General features: G+C 38.9%; 2 non-coding genes across 2 annotated transcripts; one reads left to right on the forward strand and one right to left on the reverse strand.

The window, feature by feature from the left end:
- Positions 1-3,973: 3,973 nt before the first annotated feature.
- LOC112768105 (small nucleolar RNA R71) lies at positions 3,974-4,081 on the forward strand. The gene has a single exon (XR_003185544.1). It is a non-coding gene; the product is annotated as a small nucleolar RNA R71 (small nucleolar RNA).
- A 3,895-nt stretch (positions 4,082-7,976) lies between these two features.
- On the reverse strand, positions 7,977-8,083 carry LOC112768770 (small nucleolar RNA R71). The gene has a single exon (XR_003186161.1). It is a non-coding gene; the product is annotated as a small nucleolar RNA R71 (small nucleolar RNA).
- Between the last annotated feature and the right edge of the window lie 12,300 nt (positions 8,084-20,383).

Below are 20,383 nucleotides of genomic sequence, written 5' to 3' on the forward strand. Positions count from 1 at the left end.
ATGACAGCCTTTTGCCTGTTAACTTCAAAGGTGTTCACTGTGCCCAGAATTGATCTCTTTATAAGTTCATACCAACATTTTGCCTCAGGAGTGAGATCTCCTCTTCTCAGGTACTTGTGCCCTCCTTCATTGTCTCTCTCCTAGTTAGTATTTATCACACAGATATCACTGCAAATTTCATCATAATCAGGGTTCCAGTTCACTCTTTGTAGGTACCCTGGCTCATCAAAATGTGCTTGCCTTAGTCCTAAGACCTTCATAATGGCCTTCAGGCTAAAGTCTACCTCTACACCCCGTACAAAACTCTTGTATGTTGGTGCTTCAGTCATATCCAGCCTTGTAGCATTAGCATAGAACTCCCTTATGATGTTTGCATTAATCCTGGTGATTGGTGAGGTAAGCTCTTCCCACTTCCTCTTTCTGATCTTGGCTTTTATTTCTGGGCATCCCTCCTCAGGCAACAGGAAAGGAATTTCTGGATATATCTTTTTGTCATTCATCCACCCAAGTTGCAATTGGTGGAACCATGATATGAACTTTCATCGATCATAGTCATTTTCAGCTTCCTTAGTGACAGGTTCCTTTCCTCTCTTTATTTTTGAACTTGAAGAAGATTCCATGCTTTCCTTGATAGTTAGCCGAGTGGGGGTTAAAGGTTTGTCAAGAGCGACGGTTGGTGTGATGCACTCTCGGGGGAAAAGTGTTTGAAGTTAAGGTAGTGTTATGGAAGCAAGTGAACAAGGGTGCTTTGTTGCACAAATAACACGGCTATTAGGTTTTAGTTTTAGAGAACACAAGAGTTTAATATTTGGAGTACAAGAAGTGTGAAACTATAGTTTACATGCATGGTTCAAGGGAGGCCATTTATAGTAAGCTTTAATGAAGAACGGATGGCTAGGATTCTCTGGGACAAGTCATGAATTAATGGTTTGCATGTAAAGATGAATGAGGACAAAAGTTGCCTCTTCATTAAGCATGTGGGGTCGGTCTTCTAAGGGTTTCTCCCAAGGATATGCAGATCTTGATCCTTACAAAGCAACCTTCCAAGCCATGTGATCTACTTTTGTCTTCATGCTAGCTTTACTCTTCCTTGTCTTGTCCCTTTCATCAAACATTTCTTCTGCATACCTATCCATCATGTCACAACAAAGAAAAGAATTAAAATAGGTGGTGGTGAATACATGGCAAGCAATGCTTAAATTTTAAACTAAAAATTTGACTAGTGTTCTTCATAATTGCTCATCCATCTGTGACTCCTTTTGTACTTTATATATTCTTGGAGGACACCAAACTCAGTGTTTGGCTATATGGTTCAAAGTGTTACTTCCTCCAAATATTATCATTGAGATCTCACAGGATTATTGTCACTTTTGGTTGGACCATTATGAGAACACTTTATTTTTTCTATTTCTAAACATGAACTAAAAATTATAAACATGGTTGCACTTTCATGACTTTCAAAACTCAAAAGAACTTTGACTCTCATGACTTGTTCTTGCAATATATAGAACACCAAACTTAATGTTTGGCTATATATTCCAGGAAACATATGTCACCATGGCAATATGATCATTATTTTTGAAAGGTATCTTAGTATGCTTGTAGGCACACCAAACTTAGAATTGGATCATATGCTTCACCATATCATGGATAGTTGTCAAAATTGTCTATGAGAGCTTGAATTCATGTTAGAGCAACAATTATTATTCATACTGAATTATTAAAAACAACGAAACTAAACCATGGGCTGCCTCCCATGGAGCGCTTCTTTAGCGTCACTAGCTTGACGGTTGGTCTTTGTCATGGTGGATTGTAGTGCCTTAGGTCTTCTCCCCTTACAGTGAAGCGGTCTCCACTTGATTCCTTAATGATTTCTTCATGCTCTAGGGAGAGGACATTTCTAATGGTGAACACTTGAGGTAATTGAGATGGAATGGTTGGAAGATAGGGTGGGGTTGGTGGATGGTGGGCTGATATCACCTTGTCTCCAGTGGAAAAACCCTCTGTAGGAATCTTTTTATTTCTCCATCCCCTTGGCAATTTCTTCACAATTCTTTCCTCTTCTTCCAGTGGTGCTCCAATGAGTATTGTGTCAGGAAGTTTCTTGTTAGATGCTCCTCTCAACTCTTGTGGCTTCAGTTCTTTCTTGAGTTCTCCTGGTTGCTGTATCTCTTAAATTTCTTGCTTGTTCACCAAAGAAGGTTTCAGTGGTTCAGCTGCTGATTTACTGTTGCTTTCCTTTGTGCACATGTTGCTGTGATCATTCTTTGACTCTTTAGGTTCTGGCTCAGACTCAGATGTAGGTTTGAACACATGGAAGGTGAGGTGTTCATCATGTATTCTCAGGATTAACTCTCCTTGTTCCACATCTATCAGGGCTCTAGCAGTGGCTAGAAATGGTCTCCCTGGAATAATGGGATGAAGGTAACTTTCCTCCATGTCCATAACAACAAAGTCAGTGGGGAGGAAGTAGTTTCCTACTTTCACCAATACATTTTCAACTACTCCTTCGGCCTGCTTATGAGTTTTATCTACCAATTGGATGATTACATCCGTGGATCTCAGCTCATTGATTTGCAACTTCTTCATAAGAGATAGAGGCATCACATTTATGCTAGCTCCTAAGTCACAGAATCCTCTGTCAATTTTTGTCTCTCCTATGGCACATGGAATATGAAAGCTCCCTGGATCTTTTTTCTTCATGAGTATGTCTTTCTTGATGAGGGCACTACATTCCTTGTTCATTGTCACTGTTTGTCCCCCTTTTAAGGTTCCTTTCTTGGTCAACAGTTCTTTCATGCACTTGATGTATGTTGGCATCTGTTGGAGAATTTTGATGAAGGGGATGTTGACACTGAGGGATGCAAACATGTCTAGGAATCTTGAATATGACCTGTCTTTCTCACTTCCCTTGAGTCTCTGTGGAAATGGTGCTTGTGGCATAAAAGGCTTGAGGGATTCTTTCTCTTTTTGTTCCTTCCTCTGTTCAGGGCTAGCCATTTCTTCTATCTCCCTTACATTCTTTTTTGACTCTCCTTCATCATGCTCTGAGTGTCTGGAGCATTCTTTCTTCAGACCTTTTTCACTGATTAGATTGATTGACTAGCATTCTTTCCACCGTACCTTCTTCATTCCCCCTCTGGATTTTTCTCTGTATCACTTGGAAAACTATCAGTGGACTTTGGAGTCTATTGTGAAAGATGTCCTACATGAGATTCGAGATTTTTAAGAACCTCCCCTCGGCTTTTTATATTACCTCTCTCTTCTTCCCTGAATTTTTTCATGTCTTCACACTCTTTGCTAAGGTTTGCAAGCATAGCTTCCATCTTGGCCATTCTGTCATCATCATGTGGTGATGGTTGGTTGGAATTGGGGTGTTGAGAGTGGTTGTTGTGGTTTTCATATGGTGGCTGTGAATAAGTGTTTTGTGTGGTCTGGTATGGTTTTTGGTTGGAGTTTTGGTGAGTAGAGTTGTTATACTGGTTGGGTTATGGGGTCTGTGATCTTGGCCTTGATTTTGTTGGTTTCCCCACCCAAAATTTGGGTGGTTCCTCCAACTAGAGTTATAGGTTTTAGAATAAGGATCATTAGCTGGCCTAGATGAGTTTCCAAGGTAATTAGCTTTCTCCCAGTTAACTCCTTCTTCTGTATCCAACTCTTCTTGGGTTGATGGTTGAGTGTGGATAGCTGCAGCCTGATTCTTCTCTATTTGTTTGGTCAATTCAGCTAGTTGCTTGGTGATCATCTTATTCTAGGCCAGGATTGCATCCATATGGTTTAATTCCAAGACTCCCCTGTTGTTGCTCCTATCTGAGGCATAAAAGTACTCATTGTCAGCCACTGTCTCTATAATATCAATGGCTTCTTCAATGGTCTTCTTCTTGTTGAGGGAACCTCCAGATGAGTGGTCTATAGCCTTCTTTGATTCATGACTCAGCCTTTCATAGAAGATATGGATTTGCACCCACTCATTAAACATGTTAGGGGGGTATTTCCTTATCAAATCCTTGAATCTCTCCCAGGCTTCATATAGAGTCTCACAATCCTGTTGTTTGAAAGTTTGTACCTCAGTTCTCAGCCTGTTTACTTTTTGTGGAGGGTAGAACCTTGTTAAGAATCTGTTCATTACATCTTCTCAGGTGGTCAAGCTTTCCTTGGGAAATGACTCTAGCCATTTTGATGCTTTGTCCCTCAAAGAAAATGGAAACAGTAGCAATCTATAGGTATCAGGATGAACACCATTAGATTTAACTGTGTCACATATCCTTTGGAATTTAGTGAGATGCTCATTAGGATTCTCTTGGGCACTTCCTCCAAAAGAACAGTTGTTTTGGACAAGCGTTATGAGCTGAGGCTTCAATTCAAAATTATTAGCATGAATTGTTAGCTTTTGAATGCTGCTGCCACAATTTCCTGGATTTGGATTGATGTATGATCCCAAAACTCTCCTTTCTTGTCCAGCAGGGTTAGCTCCACCTCTTCTAGCATGATTGTTTACCTTTCCTTCATGATGGTTTTCCATATCATCGTCATGGTTATATCAAAGTATTCCTCCTCTTCTTCTGCACCAACAACTCTTTTTCCTCTTGCTTCCCTCCTTAGTCTCAGGAAGGTTCTTTCCGGTTCACTATCAAATAAGGTTGAGGTTTCCTTTCTCATACCTGTCATACAAGTAGCACAACAAGCAGCAACCAGCAAGAATTCACAATTAATGAAAAAGGTGGTTAGAGCAATGATGCCAGGGCATTTTGGCTAGTTTCATTGACCTTTTCTTTACTGTTTTTAGGGTAGTTTCATGCATTTTCTTAGAAAATAAGCTAGTCTGGGTAGATATTCACTTACATCTTGATTCAAGCATACATTGTGCACTTTACATTATTTCATGAGGATTTTGCATGAATTTAATGACAAATTGGATGTTGCATTTCCCATGACTTGGATTAGAACTTTGATGCACATTATTGCTTAATTTTAGGACAAAAGAGGCAAGGAAGAACCACGTTAGCAGCCACGTTAATCTAACTAACGTGACCTCTAACATGGAATGGGAGCTAACTTGCAAAGTTAATGAGAAAAGTAATCGCCAATAACGCCCTCGAAGCCATCATAGCCCACGTTAAGAGTCACGTTAACTAAGTTAACGTGAACTCTAACGTGGAAGAAAAAAAATGGAGCCAACATTAGTGACACTTACCTTTGTCACTAATGTTGGACCAAGCTCATAAGTGGCCACGTTAAGAGCCACGTTAACTTAGTTAACGTGGACTCTAACGTTGGGAAGCAAAGAAGAAGCCAACGTTAGTGACACTAACCCTTGTCACTAACGTTGGCCAAGCCTCAATGAGCCACGTTAACTCCCACGTTAACCTAATTAACGTGGAAGCTAACGTGGAGATAGCATGTGATCGCCAACGTTAGTGACACCTACCTTTGTCACTAACGTTGGAATGAACCCACACAAGCCACTATGAGCCACGTTAACTCCCACGTTAACTTAGTTAACGTGGAAGCTAACGTGGATAAGGGAATGATGAGCCAACGTTAGTGACACTCACCTTTGTCACTAACGTTAGAGATGGCTAGCATTGCTACGTTAGAAGCCACGTTAACCTAGTTAACGTGGACTCTAACGTGGGAAATAGGGGCATATTGGAACGTTAGTGACAAAGGTAAGTGTCACTAACGTTCTCGAAGGATTGGCAAGCCTACGTTGAGAGCCACGTTAACTAAGTTAACATGGACTCTAACATAGGGAAGGGGGAGGCTTATCAACGTTATTGGGAAAGGTAAGTCCTAATAACGTGTGCGAAGGACCAAGAGGCAACGTTAGTGGCACGTTTGTGCCACTAACGTTGAGGTTAACGTGGCTCATACTTGGGTGAGCAATGTTAGTGAAAAAGGTGATTGTCACTAACGTTCTCGAACCCACACCTCCACTTAACGTTAATACCACTAACGTCCTAAGCTAAAAGTCCCTGCCTACTTCACACTTTCTCTCTGCAAGCAAAGCTAAGCCCAATGAAGAAGATAACTGCTTCAAACTCCGGATCCAAAGGCCCATACCCAAGACTTGAAGAGCCAACTAGAAGATCAGAAGAGTAGTATATATAGGAGTAGCTTTGAATTAGTTAAGAGAGATGGAAACTTTAGAGAGCCTTTGGCTTAGAATTACTCTCTGTATTTTACTTTCTCTGCACTTCTAGTTTACTTTCAGCATGTATTCTCCATCTTTGTTTTCATTTTCCAGAGCTATGAACAACTAAACCCCTTTCATTGGGTTAGGGAGCTCTGTTGTAATTTGATGGATCAATTTTAGTTTTCATTATCCTTCTTCTATCTTTTCTCTTGATTTTACTAGAAAGCTTTCGATCTTCATCCAATTGGGTAGTTATCTTGGAAAAGAAGCTATTCATACTTGGATCTCTTCTGAACCTTGAAAGAGGAATGAAGGGATCATGCTAGAAATGCTTTCTCATGCTGGACCAAATTGGGTGTGGAAGGATATGTAACTATAATCCTTCCAACACTTGATTTGGGAAATGCATGTGGTATAATCAGTGACCATACTTCATCTCTTTTCATGAGCAATTGACCAAGGAATTGGCTATTGATCAAGATTTGAGAGATTGAATTACAAGGAATTGTAATTCGATCACTTAAGATTGCCAAGGAAATCAATGAATGCATTGATTGAGGAAGAGATGAAAATGAACTTGATCCGGAGAATGCAACATCTCCTGAGCCCAATGAACTCCCCATTTCTGATCTTACCCATTCTCTTTAATTTCTGCCATTTACTTTTATGAGCAATTACCCCATTCCCATTTAAGATTCTGCAATTTACTTTCTGCCATCTACATTCAGCTCTTTATTTCCAGCATTTACTGTTTCTGCCTTTTACTACCCACTATTTAATTTTTTACAATTCTCAACTCAAATTTTGGTTCGCTCAACTAGAACATTCCTTTAATTAAAGTTGCTTGATCAATCAATCTCTGTGGGATTCGACCTCACTCTATTGTGAGTTTTTACTTGACGACGAATTCGGTACACTTGCCGAAGGAAATTTGTTGCGAGACAAGTTTTCCGCGTATCAAGTTTATGGCGCCGTTGCCGGGGATTGATTTTGAATCAACAATGATTAAATTGGAGGATAACTAGATTGAGCATTTTTAGTTTGTTTGATTTAATTTTTCTGTTTGAGTAATTTACTTTAAGTTTTAGTTAATTTCTTCCCCTCCCCCTACTTTTTCGTTTTTTTCTTAGTTATTTACAATTCAGTTCACTGACCCACTAACTGTTTGATATATTGCATCACTCACACTAACAGTAATTCTAACAGAAATATTTCCTGCGTCTATTTTCTTTGCTTGTGCTTTGTTGGTTGTATGACAGGGAGAAGAAGTGGGGCTTCAACTTTCTTTGATTCAGAACCTGAGAGGACCTTCCTTAGATTAAGGAGGGAAGCAAGAGAAAAACGAGTAGTGGGTGCCGAGGAAGAGGAGGAATACTTTGAACCAAACATGGAAGAAAACATGGAAAACCATCATGAAGAAGAGGCTCTCAACCATGGCATAGAAGGTCGAGCAAATCATGCTGGGGAAGAGAGAAGAGTTTTAGGCTCTCACATCAATCCAAACCCAGGAAACTGTGGAAGTAGCATTCAAAAGCCGACCATCCATGCCAATAATTTTGAACTAAAACCACAGCTCATCACCCTTGTTCAAAACAACTGTTCGTTCGGAGGAGGAGTCCAAGAAGACCCCAATCAACATCTAACCACCTTCCTGAGGATATGTAACACGGTGAAGTCTAATGGTGTTCATCCTGACGCCTATAGACTGCTCTTATTTCCATTCTCACTCAAGGATAAGGCAGCCAAGTGGCTGGAGTCTTTTCCGAAGGAGAGTTTGACAACTTGGGAAGATGTGGTGAACAAATTTTTAGCCAAATTCTATCCTCCCCAAAGAATCAACAGGCTGAGAGCTGAGGTCTAAACCTTCAAGCAACAAGATGGTGAGACTCTATATGAAGCATGGGAGAGGTTTAAGGACCTGACAAGGAGGTGTCCACCAGATGTGTTCAATGAATGGGTGCAGCTACACATTTTCTATGAAGGCTTTTCTTATGAATCAAAGAAGGCAGTAGACCATTCATCTAGAGGATCTCTGAGCAAGAAGAAGACCATTGAGGAGGCCATAGATGTCATTAAAACTGTAGCAGAAAATGACTATTTCTATGCTTCTGAAAGAGGCAACACTAGAGGAGCAATGGAGCTAAACACTGTGGATGCACTGCTTGCTCAAAACAAGCTCATTACCAAGCAGCTGGCTGACCTCACCAAGAAGATGGAGAGGAACCAAGTAGCAGCAATCACCACTTTATCAGCAACCCAAGAAGGAGTGAATAAAGAAGCAGAGGGTAGTCAGGAGCAAGCCAACTACATTGGGTATTCACCTAGGCAAAACCATGATCCGTACTCCAAGACCTACAACCCTGGTTGGAAGAATCACCCAAAATTTGGGTGGGGGAATCAACAAGATCAAGGGCAAGATCGGAGACATCACAACCCCAACAACAATGCAGCTCACCAATAATTCACATAGAGAACATATCAACACCACCATGACAACACCTCTCCACATGCATATCAAAACCAAAATAACACTCCTCATCCTTCCACCTCTAATCTCAATCCACCATCATTTGATGACAGACTCTCAAGGATTGAGAATCTACTTGAAGGCATAGGCAAAGAGATTCAAGACAACAAGGCGTTCAAGGAGGAAGTGCGAGCAAATTTTAAGAACCAAGGAGACACCATCAAGAGGTTGGAATCTCATGTAGGGTATCTCTCTGAGCAGATTCCCAAACCTACAGATGGATTCCCAAGTGACACAGAGAAAAATCTGAGAGGAGAAACAAAGAAAGTAAGATGGGAAGATTACAAGATGGTCACTATAAGTGATAAGGAGACTGAGGACAAGCCAAACAAGCCGTCAGAACAACCTAGAGATACCTCAGCAGAGGAGAAGGAAAAAGATCACCAAGAACTAAAAATCTCACAACAGGAGCTGCTGAGACTCTATGCACCCTTTCCTCAACTACTCAATGGTGCTGTGGAGAAGAGAATATACTCAAGATTTCTTGACTTGTTTGCATCTCTGCATGTAAACATACCATTCATCAAGACCATCCAACAAATGCCTGCATACATCAAGTATATGAAGGAACTGCTTCCCAGGAAAAGCTCACTCAAGGGAGGCCAAACTATAGTGATGAACAAGGAGTGCAGCGCCCTCATTCAACCAGAGTTGCCTACAAAAAGAAAGGACCCAGGGAGTTTTCACATACCCTGTACCATAGGAGAAACAATGTTTGATAGAGCACTCTGTGATTTGGGAGCAAGCATCAACTTAATGCCCTTGTCCCTTGTGAAGAGGCTGCAGATCAATGAGATAATGCCCACAGATGTAGTCATCAGGCTGGCTGACAAAACTCAAAAACAAGCAATAAGAGTGGTGGAAAATGTGTTGGTAAAGGTTGGGAAATACTTCCTCCCAGCAGACTTTGTCATATTGGACATGGAAGAGAGTTACACTCACCCAATCATATTGGGAAGACCATTCCTAGCTACAGCCAGAGCACTCATAGATGTGGAGCGAGGGGAGCTAATCTTGAGGATCCATGATGAACAGCTCGCCTTCACTATTTTCAAACACTCACAGGAAATAGATCAAGAGAACAAGGAACCAAGGAAGGATCACAGTGAGACACTGAAGGAAGAGGCAAGTACTAAAGAACAACAAGCTCATCCGGAGACTCCCTTGGTTAATGGACAAGGAAACAAGTAGCTGTCACAGCTCAAGGAAAAGTTGGAGGAACCTAAACCACTAGTGGCATGTGAAGACAACCTCAAAATTCCTTTAGAAGAAGAGGCCACAAAGAGCAAGGCAACATCAAAAGAAACAAAGAAGAAGGTACCAAGGAGGTGGAGGAACAAAAAGATCCCTACAGAGGACTTCTCTCCAGGGGATAAAGTGATCTTAGCTTACTTCCCAGATATCCCCCCTGATCTCCCCACTGTACCATTGATAAACCACTATTTTATGGTTTATATTGTGCTCAATTGAGTGGTTTTTATCTACTCTTTACCCACTTATTCATACTATTTGCATGGTTTTACATTTGCCTTCCTAATTATGTGCTTTGATTGAAAACATGCTTCTTTGATCTTATATTTGCTTATTATTAATCCTCTCTTATTAGCATTAGATTCCTTGATATGTGTGTTAAGTGATTTCAGAGATTACAGGGCAAGAATGGCTTGGAGGATGGAAAGGAAGCATGCAAAAGTGGAAGGAATACAAGAAGTTGGAGAAACTGCTAAGCTGTCCAGCCTGACCTCTTCGCACTCAAACGGCTATAACTTTAGCTATAGAGGTCCAAACGACGCGGTTTCAGTTGCATTGGAAAGCTAACATCCGGGGATTCGATTTGATATATAATATACTATAGTTTCCCTGACGCTAGGCGACGTGACCGCATGATCTATGCGGCCACGTCGCAGTGACGGAAATCCAGCGTGGCAAAATTCGAAACCAGCGAATTCTGGACTGTTTTTGACCCAGTTTGCGGCCCAGAAAACACAGATTAGAGGCTATAAACTGGGGGAATACATCCATTCATAAGGAGGCTCTCATAATTCACTTCTCATGATTTAGATTAGTTTTGAGAGAGGTTCTCTCCTCTCTCTCTTAGGATTTAGGATTTCTCTTAGTTTTAGGAGTGACTCTCAATCCCAAGTTCTTTATTTTTATTTATTTTTCCAATTTAATTTATGAACTCTTCCATGTTACATTTGATGTCTTTATTAGAGTTAATTGAGGTATTCCAGACTTATGATTGCTTTCTTTAATTTATTAAAGTTCTCGATTTATCCAAATTATTTTCATTCAAGTAGAATTTCTCCCCTTTTGGCTTTGGTTAAATAATTGGTGACTCTTGAGTTATCAAACTCATTGTTGATTGAGAATAAGAATTCTTCAAAAATTAATTCATCCACTTAACTTACCTTCATAGTTAGAGGTTAATAAAGTGGGAGAATAATCCAATTCTCATTACAATTGATAAGGATAACTGGGATAGGACCTCCAGTCTTCATACCTTGCCAATAGTTTATTTTATTATTACTATTTTATTTTATTCTTTTTGTGCAACATACTGCTTCCTTACTTCTAAAACCCCCAATTTACAATCTTCATAACCAATAATAAGAACATACCTCCCTGCAATTCCTTGAGAAGACGACTGATAAACCACTATTTTATAGTTTATATTGTGTTTAATTGTGTGATTTTGTCATGATCCTTACCCACTTATTCATCAATTTAGCATGCATTTAGATTTCCTTCCTAAATTCAGTACATGTTTGAAAATTGCTTCCTAGAGACTTTAATTATTTAATTTTAATTCTCCTTTATTCCATTCGATGCCGTGATCTGTGTGTCAAGTGTTTCAGGCTTTATAGGGCATGAATGAGATGGAGATTGGAGAGGAAGCTAGCAAAAAATGGAAGGAACACAAGAATTTGAGGAGATAACCAGCGAGAAGTGACGCGGTCGCATGGCTCACGCGACCGCGGGAAGGAGCGCAAATCGCAGTGACGCGGCCGCATGGCTTGCGCGGCCGCACGGATTGGAAAGCGCAAGCGACGCGGTAGCGTGGACGACGCGAACGCGTGGAGAGGAAAAAGCGCAAGCGACGCGAAAGCGTGGAGAGGAAAAAGCGCAAGCGACGCGTCCGCATGGACGACGCGATCGCGTGACATGTGCGATCTGCATAATCTGCAGAATTCGCTGGGGCGATTTTTGGACCTTATTTCGGCCCAGTTTTCGGCCCGGAACAGCAGACTAGAGTCAGAGAATATGCAGAAACAACACACACATTCATTCAGTAGTTTTAGATCTAGTTTTTCACTCTCTTATGTTTTTCTCTTTAGTTTTTAGAATTTTAATTTTCAATTGGTCTTAGCATTGGAACATTGAGAAGAGTTATTTCCTCATCAAGACTTCATCATTCTAGTTTGTTTTCTTAACTTGGTTTTATTCTTCCATATTCTTTGTTTTGTTCAATTTTATTATTCAGATACTTTTATGATTATTTAATGCAAGGATTATTTCTTTTTAATTCAATTTCAATTCCAATAATCATGTCTTCTTTTAATTCCCTTTTATGTGTTATGGGTTTATTATTTACAATGCGTGAGTAGTTTCCTTACTTGATGGAGAATTGATTGAAAAGGAACTCTTGAGTTGGAAGGATTAAAAGAAAATTTGTAATTGGGTTAATTGTTGAATTGCTATCCTGTCACCAACATCAATCCCTTGAACTAAGTGGGTTGTAACTCGTGAACGGATCTAGTAATCCAACTTGTTTGACTTTCCCTTACCTAGTAAAGGATAACTAAACAGAGTAACCGTTAATTATAAATCCATCTAAAAAATCATTCCATCAATGATAGAGATTCTAACTAATCAATTTCTAGTCAAGGTTTTTATTCATATCATTTAATTTTCCTCAGTTTACATTCCAATTTACTTACCTCAACTTCTTCGAACCTCTGATTAATAAGATAGCACCCTTCTCTGCAACTCGTTGGGAGACGACCTGGGACTTAAAACTCCCAGTAATTTTGATTTAAACTCTTTGTGACACATTTCTAAATTGATAGGCAGATTTTCGGTGAATTAAGAACTATACTTGCAACGTATCAATTTTAATAATTTTTTAATTCATCAGCTTCTGCTTCCCATCAACGACCCGAGGTTTGAATACTTCGGTTATCAATTTATTTAGGGGTTTGTTACTTGTGACAAACAAAACGTTTGTACGAAGGGATTTCTGTCGGTTTAGAGACTATATCTACAACGCGACTGTTTTTATGACATTCTTTATTGGCAAAAATCCCAACGTCAAAATGGCGCCGTTGCCGGGGAATTGCAAACGTGTGCCTTATTATTGGTTATTGTAAATATTTTTTTATTTTTGCTTGTTTATTTGTTTTTATTTTTGTTTTTTATTTTTGCTTTTTCATAAATTAAGAGGTTATTGGTTTTTATTTAGTTATTAAAAATTTTCAAAAATTTATTCTTAGTGTTCATCTTGATCTTCAAGTTGTTCTTCACGTTCATCTTGACCTTCAAGCTGTTCTTAGTTGTTTTCTTCGTTTTGATCTAAAAATTTAAAATTTGGTGTCATTTTATTGTTTTTCTCTTTCTTCATTAAATTCAAAAATATTTTTAATTAATTTTTTTCGAAAAAAAATTTCAGATTTTTATTTTTAAAATTTTTATCTTATCTTATCTTATTTCAAAAATCAAATTTCAACATTCAAATTTCAAAACTTCAAATTTCAAATTTCAAAATTTAATTTTCAAATTCAAAATTTAAATAACCTTTTAATTTAAATTTATTTTTATTTTTATTTTCATTTTTAATTTTTATTTGCTACTATGAACTCTCACCCCTTTGGCTATGAGTCTGGTTACAATACTGTTGCAGGAAGAAGAAATTACAGTGAGAACAGGCATCAAGGTTGGAACAATCAAAGATGGGAGGAGCCACAAGGATTTGATCAATCCTCATGGCAACAACCACCTCCAATGGACTATCAACAACCACCACCATATGCCTATGAACCCTTTCCTCAACATAACTTTGGACCACCAAACTCACAAGCCCCTTTCCGCCATTCACCTCCATATGACCCTAACCCTCAACCACCATACCAACCACCTTATGAGCCATATGAACCATATATAGAACCACCCCAATTCCAATCCAATCACTCCCAACCACCACTACTTTCTTTTGTATGATGTCCAAGTCCGGTAACCCGAGAAGCAGAGGTTCGCCTAAGGGAAACAGTAATTAAATTTCAGGCAACCGTTCAACAACTGGAGCAAGTATTAATTCAATGGGCTTCTAGACGCTCAAATATACAAGGGTCAACCACAGCCCCATGTGGACAGTTTCATGAAGGGCGTAGCATGAAGGAGATACTAGAGGCTCCAGTGGACAAGACAGAGCATGAATTCATACTAGAACAAGTAGAAGAAGCTGTCATCGTTCAAGAAGAAGAATTGGTTAAAGACTTAGGAGATGCAGAACCTCCATGGGAAAGTCAAGACATAGAGCCTCCTTCCAAGACGGTTGAAATTGATGCTGAAGAGGGTGTACAACCTCCAAAGCATATTATAGTTGAAGACTTAGAAGAGGTTGATCAAGAGATGGATATTCAAGAAGAAGAAGCACAACCTCCCATGCCCTTGGAAAGCAATGAAGAGAAGATTGAATTGGAAGGAAGCTACCAAGAGGAAGAGGTTGAAATTGAAGAAGCTTGCAAAGAGGTGGTAATTATCAGAGAAGAACACAAGGGAGTGGAGCTTGCAATTTCAATAAAAACACCTCCCCCTAAGTTGCCATCATCCTTCACAACATTCAAGTGGGTAAAATTCATATCCCATAGCTTTTTAATCCCACTTGAATATGGGCTACTGGAGACGGATAGTCAACTTAGAGCTCTTTGTGGCATTAAGAGTAAGAGGAAGATGGCCAGTGGTAAGAATTGTCCTGCAAGGTTCATCATGGTTGGAAGCTTTAAGTTTAAACGCAAAGGTTGGTGTAGAGCTCAATTGAATGGGTCTAGGAAGCTGTTTGGTAGCTGCAGTGAGAATTCAAATTACTTATCACCCGACTGGAAAAATACAGATCCCGACAAAAATGGGTGTAAAAGCAAGGTTTGGGATCCTGGAATCCGTTCTGACATCCAACACCCCAGGAGCCTAAGAATCTCTTTGAAGTTGCTCAAGGGTTTTACATGCCTAGTTTGGGACCCCAGAGGTTACTGGAATCACAAACACTGGTGGAGATTTCTGGATGAGTTCAAGCATAAGCCACCATAACAGGAAGCTCATCAAATGTCCAACTTAAGGACTTTAACTAAAAGTGCTAGGTGGGAGACAACCCACCGTGGTATAATCATTCCTTTCTCAATTTTAATTTTATTTAGTTTTGTTTGTTTTTGAAATTTTATTTTAGTTTATATTGAACCTGGAGTTTTGCATCACATTCATGTTAACACTGCATTCTGCATCATTTCAGACTTAAAAAAAAAAAAAGCGAGCACGCGACGCGACCGCATCAGTGACGCGTCCGCGTCGCAAGGAGATGGGAGACAATATTAATATGAACAGAGAGTTTCACAGGAGCAGTGCTGGAGGCGTGCTAATGGCACAAATCGACCCACGCGACCGCGTGCCCCACGCGGCCGCGTGACCTGAAAATCGACGTCAACTAGGTGCATGGCCGAAAGTTGAGCTGGAGTTGGGCTGGACTCGTGCTAGTAGCACAAGCCCTGCCACGCGAACGCGTCACCCACGCGTCCGCGTCATATTGGAAATAAGGCCACCTGCGCGATCGCGTCGACCACATGACCGCGTCACCCTGGATTTTGGCAATACTAAATTTTGAACAGAGAGTTATGCGACCGCGAGGCTGCACTCGCGCCACTAGCACAAATCGAGTTACACGATCGCGTGCCCCACGCGTCCATGTCACCTGACCTTATTGCGCATCACGCGACCGCGTCACCCACGCGACCGCGTCGCCAGCGTCGCACAACCTATCCAGATTAGTACCAATTTTCTTATCTTTTCTCTTCTAATCCTAATTTCTTCCTTCTCTCTCCTTTCTCACTTTCTTTTTCTACTTCTCATTCTTTTTCACTTTCATTTTATTTTATTTAATTTATTTGCATACTTTCATTCATTGCATATTTTTATTTTTCTAAATTTATTATTGGTGTTCAAATGTTCTTATTCAACTGTTACATGTTTTCTGGTATTTTCTTGGTGCTTAGTGACTTGTTTAATTCTGATTGGGTAATATTATTTAAATCAATGCTAATTTTTATAATACTGATATTCCTTTTGCATTGACATGAACTCACATTGTCTTTCATTACCCACTCTTTTCTCCATTGTTGCAAATTTTGCACCATTGGTATGCCATGGCTTCTATTATTTTCTCACTTACATGTTGAAGCTTCCATGTAAATGAGACCCTTATTATTTGGCATTAACCCACCCATACTTCTTTTATTTTCTTATCTCTATTTCTGGGTTACTCTTCTTCCCTTTTTCTTTCAGGATGGCCACCCAAAAGGGAATCGGAAGACGTTTACATGGGGAGACAAACAAGTCCATCTACACAATCCTTGAAGAAAAGCATCAGTTGGAACAGCCCGTCCACTTGTACATCTTAGCATGCACCGAGGACGGTGCAACCTTTAAGTGTGGGAAGTTCGATACCGATCTCCGTGGGTTAGTACTTTCTTTTCAACACCAATAATCTTATTTTCTTTATTTGTTCATTGTTGCATCTGCATATTTGATTGCATATTTATTTGATTTTGTGCATTTAGTTACTACTTGGTTAAAATAATAAATCTCTTTTTAAGATCCTATTTTTGAAAAAAATTTCACTAATTTAAATAAATTTTTTTTTTTTAAATTTTTATGTGTTAAATTTGTTTGAAGTTGTATTTGGAACATGGTTTTTGAGTCAAAGAACACACAACCTGTGAGACTTTGAGCTTATTTACATAGTTACATTATTTAACCATAAATATTTTATTCCTGTGTGTTCCTTTCTCTATGATTGTAATCTATATTTTGTTTCAATCTATATGTCCATTATTTAGTATATTTACATGCTTGCATATGATTGAGGCCATTGTTTGATTTTAGCTCACTTATCCCAAATAAGCCTACCCTTTAAATCACCCTTGTCAGCCACTTTGAGCCTTTTAAATCCCCATTTGTTCTGTATTTCACCATATCACTAGCCTTAAGCAGAAAAACAATTAAATATCCCAATTGAATCTTTGGTTAGCTTAAGATAGGGATTGTGCAACAATTAAGTACGGGGAAACTGTGGGAACATGGGTTAATAAGGGAATGTATCATGTTTCTAATTTTGAATATTGGGAATTTGGGAACCTACTCATGAAAAATCAAAATAGAAAAATAATGGAAAATCCATGTGCATTGATGAGTTATGTTTACTTTTATGATTCAAAAAAAAAAAAAAGAAAAGAAAGAAAGAAAGAAAGAAAAGAAAAAAAAATAATATTCAATAAATAAGCAAATAAATAAGGGGACAAAATTACCCCAATGTTAAGTTAATGAAAAATCAATGCTCATGTGATAAAAATTAAAGAGAATTTGGTACATGAGTATGGGAATTATACAAAAGTGAGAATTATGGGTAGCTAGGTATGATTTTAAAGTTATATAGAGTATATGTATATTAGGTGAGAGCTTAGGTTAATTAATGATTCATATTATAGCTCACTTGGCCATACATATATCCTTACCTTTACCTCAGCCCCATTACAACCTTTAAAAGACCTCATGATGTTTGCATTGGTACATTAAATATTTGTTGATTGGTTAGATGAAGAACAAGGTTTAGAAAGCATGACTAGAAAAGAGTAGAGTGAAAAAAACCCTATACACTTGAGAGATTAGAGTGATATACACTACCAGTGAGGGTTCAGTACTTAATTCTATGTTTCCTGCTTTCATGAGCTATCTTCTTACAAGTTTACTTGCTTTTTATTATGATTTGAATTAGTGAAATCCAGTTCATATTTCCTCTTGAAAGATTTGTTTACTTTTAACTAAGTAGGTAGAATCATTTTGCATGTAGTTGCATTCATAGGATTGCATTTCATACATTCTACCATTCCTTTTCATCTTTATAGCTTTTCTTGAGCTTAGCACGAGGACATGCTAGTGTTTAAGTGTGGGGAGGTTGATAAACCACTATTTTATGGTTTATCTTGTGCTCAATTGAGTGGTTTTTATCTACTCTTTACCCACTTATTCATACTATTTGCATGGTTTTACATTTGCCTTCCTAATTATGTGCTTTGATTGAAAATATGCTTCTTTGATCTTATATTTGCTTATTATTAATCCTCTCTTATTAGCATTAGATTCCTTGATATGTGTGTTAAGTGATTTCAGAGATTACAGGGCAAAAATGGCTTGGAGGATGGAAAAGAAGCATGCAAAAGTGGAAGGAATACATAAGAAGTTGGAGAAACTGCTAAGCTGTCCAACCTGACCTCTTCGCACTCAAACGGCTATAACTTTAGCTATAGAGGTCCAAACGACGCGGTTCCAGTTGCGTTGGAAAGCTAACGTCCGGGATTCGATTTGATATATAATATACTATAGTTCCCCTAACGCTAGGCGATGCAACCGCGTGATCCATGCGGCCGCGTCGCAGTGACGGAAATCCAGCGTGGCAAAATTCGAAACCAGCGAATTCTGGACTGTTTTTGACCCAGTTTGCGGCCCAGAAAACACAAATTAGAGGCTATAAAGTGGGAAAATACATCCATTCATAAGGAGGCTCTCATAATTCACTTCTCATGATTTAGATTAGTTTTGAGAGAGGTTCTCTCCTCTCTCTCTTAGGATTTAGGATTTCTCTTAGTTTTAGGAGTGACTCTCAATCCCAGGTTCTTTATTTTTATTTATTTTTCCAATTTAATTTATGAACTCTTCCATGTTACATTTGATGTCTTTATTAGAGTTAATTGAGGTATTCCAGACTTATGATTGCTTTCTTTAATTTATTAAAGTTCTCGATTTATCCAAATTATTTTCATTCAAGTAGAATTTCTCCCCTTTTGGCTTTGGTTAAATAATTGGTGACTCTTGAGTTATCAAACTCATTGTTGATTGAGAATTGGAATTCTTCAAGAATTAATTCATCCACTTAACTTACATTCATAGTTAGAGGTTAATAAAGTGGAAGAATAATCCAATTCTCATTACAATTGATAAGGATAACTGGGATAGGACCTCCAGTCTTCATACCTTGCCAAGAGTTTATTTTATTATTACTATTTTATTTTATTCTTTTTGTGTAATATACTGCTTCCTTACTTCCAAAACCCCCAATTTACAATCTTCATAACTAATAATAAGAACATACCTCCCTGCAATTCCTTGAGAAGACGACCCGAGGTTTGAATACTTCAGTTATCAATTTATTTAGGGGTTTGTTACTTGTGACAACCAAAAAGTTTGTACGAAGGGATTTCTGTCGGTTTAGAGACTATATCTACAACGCGACTGTTTCTATGACATTCTTTACTAGCAAAAATCCCAACGTCAACCATCTCAGCTACCTAAGGTCTTCACTATCAACAGAGTTCTTTCCTTGGAACATGTAGAGATCATTGATACAACCAATGTTTATAGGTCCACTGCAAGAGGGGAGGACTTGAAGCATTACCAATCACCCTGACAAAGGAAAAAACGTCAAGCTAGTGACTCTAAAGAAGCGCTTCATGGGAGGCAACCCATGTTTTATATGCTTTTAGAAAATTGTTAATAAGTCAATTTTTATGAATTCCAACCCAAACTTGACTAACACTTGGTGAAATCCTTGTCATGCAGTATATAGTGAATAACAAGTTTGGTGTTCAAAGCCTGCCAAGGAAGCATGAATACAACTCAGAGCATGCTAGTCTTGGAGCTTTGAACAACAACTTTTTCATCACTGTGCTTCAAACTAAGTTTGGTGTCACCCAAGGTGCACACATACATGAGATGCATCGAAGACAAATAGAACAGGCAGAACTATTGGACGAGCAAAGGGCATTCGCAGAAGGAGTTTACACGAGCGAGACTGGGCATCATATAAACACTCAAGCCAGGCTCGGTTACTTAGTAGGACAGCTGCCTATATTGCATCCGGGAATCGCAAGGTATGAAGAAATGAGGGATGAATTAGCACGAGAAGAAAGACAAAGGGTGGAAGAGAGCCATGAATCAGTGAGGAAGGCACTTGAGGAGTGGAAGCAAGCAAGATTGGCACGGATGCGAGGAAATACAAGAAGACACAAAGAGGACAAGCAAGGAGGGGAGCATGGTCATCCAGATGAGTAAAAGGTGGTGGAGTTCCTTCGTTGGTCCATCCTTTTTCTATGCTTTAAATAAGGAAGATCTTGTATGAAATAGAACATGCTTCCATGATAGTTTGAACCTTTTTAAATTCTGTCTTTTAAGATTTTTGTTGAATAGGTCTATGCTTGCTAGTCTTTATGTCACTGCATCCTTTCCTTACTTACTTGTATGCTTGTCCTTTTGAATCAAATGAAAAGAGAATGAGTGTTTATTAAAAGACTAGAGTGGAGTTCATACTATGGAGTAAGTCCTGAGCTTGTGGTGTGGTCATAAGTTAGCTAAGTTGGTTCAACCACAAGGTGGGAAGACAACTATCTGTCCGGAATCGTATG

This window comes from Arachis hypogaea, chromosome 17, assembly GCF_003086295.3.
Source record: "Arachis hypogaea cultivar Tifrunner chromosome 17, arahy.Tifrunner.gnm2.J5K5, whole genome shotgun sequence".
Lineage (NCBI taxonomy): Eukaryota > Viridiplantae > Streptophyta > Magnoliopsida > Fabales > Fabaceae > Arachis > Arachis hypogaea.